We start from the raw sequence: 4,278 nt of genomic DNA, 5'->3' as shown, positions 1-4,278 counted from the left end.
ATGAGTTTGTTTGGTTTTGAAATATAATTGACCTGCAACACTATGTTAGTTCCTGGTACACAACATAGTGATTCAAAGTTTCTACACATTAGAGAATGACCATCATGGTAAGTCTACTTACCATCTGTCACTATACAAAGATATTCCATAGCTGTTGACTGTATTCCCCGTGCTGTACATTTCATACTGGTGACTCACTGATTTATTTTTATTTATTTATATCTGGCTGTTCTGGGTCTTTGTGCTGCACAGGCTTTTCTCTAGTTGTGGCGAGCAGAGGCTCCTCTCCAGTTGTGATGCACAGGCTTCTCATTGCAGTGGCTTCTCTTGGTGCAGAGCATGGGCTCTAGGCTTCAGTAGGGTACGCAGGTTTCAGTAGTCACGGTTCTCGGGCTCTAGAGCACAGGTTCCATAATTGTGGCACATTGGCTTAGCTGCTCCACAGCATGTAGGATCTTCCTGGACCAGGGATCGAACCAATGTCTCCTGCATTGGCAGGCAGATTCTTTACCACTGAGCCACCAGGGAAGCCACTGCTGACTCATTTATTAACAAACCCTTTTAAAATGGGTGATTAGTCATTATTCCAATGAAATGGAATAATTTTTATATGTTAAATATATTCATTTACATGTTTCTTAATTCTCTGTGTGATAAGTCACTTTAGTCATGTCCATTTCTTTGGGACCCCATGGACTGTAGCCTGCCAGGCTCCTCTGGCCATGGGATTCTCCAGGCAAGAATAGTGGGGTGGGTTGCCGTGCCCTCCTCCAAGGGATCTTCCTGACCCAGGGATCGAACCCAGGTCTCTTATGTCTCCTGCATTGGCAGGCGGGTTCTTTACCACTGTGCCACCTGGGAAGCCCTATTAATTCTCTAGGTTAGAGTAGCTGCCCACTTGCTCCTTTGAAAGACAAGACAGAGACACTGACAGCCACCCAGGGGGATTCAGAGGAGAGCTGGGACCAGAATTGGGGGAGACAGAATTGAGTCACTGATGAACTAAGGTGCTCTGCTGAGTCATCTGGGACAATTCCTCTAACCTTTTGAGGTGACTTTGCTAAGCTGTCTTTAGTGTTCTGCCTTACCTTAAACCCCTCAGTTTCCCTCTGTCTCCTGACTTCCTGGGGTTAAATCTGCAGTCTGCAAACCTGAGGTCTGATTCTGCCACGAAACTCTAATTTCCGCCCCCTCAGCTAACTACTCTTCTCAACAACTCTGCTTCTCTCCTTGTGACATCACATAAGTCCTAGGAGTTGTCCTTCCCAGTCACAGAATCTCCGTGTCTGTGGGAATATAAATGCATGACTTTGTTTTGGCCCCAAATTTTATCTGACTGATAGACACAGATGATAGATGCGCTTGTATCCCAGACTTCTCCTTGGAGCTTCAACTGAAATCTCCAGTCACCTGTTAGCCATTTCACCACATCCAGGGGCTCTGCCGCCTCACATGTGTCAAACCAGCCTCCTCACTTTCCCATCCACGTTATTTTTTTTCTTCTGTGTTCTCTCTCTCTTTTAATATTTATTTATTTATTTCTATTTATCTGATTGTGTCACATCTTAGCTGTAGCACATGAGATCTTGGATCTTTGTTGCATCATGCAGGATCTAGGCATGTGGGATCTAGTTTCCTGACCAGGGATCAAACCCAGGCCCCCTGTGTTGTAAGCATGCAGTCTTAGCCACTGGACACCAGGAAAGTTCCTCCTCCTGTGTTCTCTTAACTTACGGCAACTCCATCTAACTAACCTAGTGAGCTCTAAAATGGAATCATTCATTTAATCATTATTTTGGCTGCAGCTTGTGGAATCTTTAGTTGCAGCCTGTGAACGCTTAGTTGGGGCATGTGGGATCTAGTTCCCTGACCAGGGACTGAACCTGGGCCCCTGTGTTGGGAGCACGGAGACCACCAGGGAAGTCCCTGCAGTCATTTTTGAGATTTTTGTGTGTGTATGTGTGACATATGAATGTGCCATGTGTGTGCTTAGACACTCAGTCATGTCCAACTCTTTGTGACCCTACGGACTGGCCTGTCAGGCTCCTCTGTCCATGGGATTCTCCAGGCAACAGTACTGGAGTGGGTTGCCATGCCCTCCTCCAGGGGATCTTCCCAAACCAGGGATCAAATCCAGGTCTCCAGCATTGCAGGCAGATTCTTCACCCATTGAGCCACCAGGGAATCCCAGGGAAGACATATGAATGCTTATGTTTAAAAATTCATGAAAAAAAGCCTCAATGAGAATGCATAATGATGAAAATCAGCCTCTTTAATGGAGTCATGGGGTAGAAGACTAGCAGCTGCCTCCCCAGGTGAGAAGTCGACTACAGATTTTTCTTTGGTTGAAGATTTCAGCTTCTTGCTCAAAGGAATAGGAGAGAGGGTTCTTTTTGTGTGTTTTTAAAAAAATTTATTGAAGTATAGTTGATTTACAATGTTATATTACTTTCTGGTGTATAGCAAGGTGATTCGGATATATATATTCTTTTTCAGATTATTTTCCATTATAGTTGATTGTAAGATATTGAATATAGTTTCCTGTGCTATACAGTAGGACCTTATTGTCTATTTTATATATAGCAGTGTGTATATTGCTAATCAAACTTCTAATTTGTCCCTCCCTTACCCTCCCTTTTCCCCTTTGGTAGCTGTAAGTTTGTTTTCTATGTCTGTGAGTCTGTTTCTGTTTTGTAAGTAAGTTCATTTGTAGCATTTTTTGGATTCCACATGTAAGTGAAATCATATGGTATTCATCTTTCTGTCTGACTTCCTTCGCTTCACATGATAATATCTAGGTCCATTCATGTTGCTGCAAATTGCATTAATTCATTCTTTTTATGGTTGAGTAATATTCCACTGTATATCTATATACCCTATCTTCTTTATCCATTCATCTCTTTATGGACATTTAGGTTGCTTCTATGTCTTGGCTATTGTAAATAATGCTGCTATGAACATTGGGATGCATGTATCTGTTTTGAATTAGAGTTTTCTCTAGATACATGCAGGGGTGGGATTGCTAGATCATATAGTAACTCTATTTTTTTAGAAACCTCTCAACTGTTTTCTGTAGTGGCTGTACCAATTGACACTCCCACCAACAGTGTAGGAGGGTTCCCCTTTGTCCACACTGGAACAACAGAGAAGGTTCTATAACTCCCCAGCCTGGGGGCGGGGCCCTGGTATGATGGGGCATGCCCAGATGAATCTGGGAACTTGCCAACTGCTGAAAAAGGCAGGCAGAGTGGGAACCCTCAAGTTAGCTGGAAAGGCAAAGTCCAGGTCTCAAGCCCCTTCCTGGCCCATTGCCAAGCCCCAGAGCCTTGATATTTGAAATTTGAATATTTTGTAAATTGACCTCAAATTGAAGAGAGAAGATTACTTCCATTGGAGGGGGAAAATGGCATCCGTGGGGTTAGGGACTATAGAAGAGGTCCCCACTCTATCCCTACCTGGGGGAGGGAAGGAAACAGGGAAGGCCTCTGTGAGGGGCTTTCTTGTCACCTGTCTTCAGGCTTTGGGTGGATGTGGCCAAACCCCCACTTGCTATTGCCTGGTTGACATTTAACTTTAATCAAACTTTCTACAAAAGCATGGTTGTTTCCTTATGTTTGTAGAATGGGAGAAAAACCTGTCAAACTTACCCTTGCCAAGGGTCCGAATGATTACTTCCTTCTTGAATTCATTTTAATTTGTGGTACTCCCACAGCCAGTACCATCCTTGGATCTAGGGTAGTGGGGCCCCGGCTCTGTGCCCCTCATTTCAGAGAGCCCCATGGCAAGTCATGAAAACACACTTATTAACAAGCACATAAGCACCTCTTGGCTTAGGATCAGCTAGTGGGCACTGGCATAGGCTGGCCTGTGACCTTGAATATCCACTCCCAAGACTGACTGGTGTTTAGGAAACCCGTGGCCTTCAAACAAAAGGAGCCCAGAGGGGAATTCCCTGGTGGTCCAGTGGTTAGGACTCTGTGCTTTCATTGCTGAGGGCCTGGGTTCAAGCCCTGGTCAGGGAACTAAGATCCCATAAGCCTCGAGGCCAAAAAATAAAAAGGTGACCAGAGCCATATGCTGTGGAGATTTGTGGGTTGGGCTGCTGAAGACTCCAGAGGTAGAGAGCGTTTCAGAACATGAGGAGGAAGGTTTGAAGGACTGAAGCACTTGGTAAGAGAAAGGACGTTGTCACTGAATATCACATGAGTATAACCCATTGCCCCAGTGATTGAGTGTCCATTTTCTTGCTTCTCTTAGAATCCCAATGCATGGCTCTGG

General features: G+C 44.6%; 1 non-coding gene across 1 annotated transcript; it reads left to right on the top strand.

Annotated features, from left to right (window-relative positions):
* The first annotated feature begins 3,949 nt into the window (after positions 1–3,949).
* On the top strand, positions 3,950–4,022 carry TRNAE-UUC. The gene has a single exon. It is a non-coding gene; the product is annotated as a tRNA-Glu (tRNA).
* Positions 4,023–4,278: the final 256 nt, after the last annotated feature.

Source organism: Cervus elaphus, chromosome X (genome assembly GCF_910594005.1).
Source record: "Cervus elaphus chromosome X, mCerEla1.1, whole genome shotgun sequence".
Classification (NCBI taxonomy): Eukaryota; Metazoa; Chordata; class Mammalia; order Artiodactyla; family Cervidae; genus Cervus; species Cervus elaphus.
The sequence above is the reverse complement of the archived record's forward strand: the minus strand, read 5'-3'. Positions and strand labels throughout refer to the sequence as shown.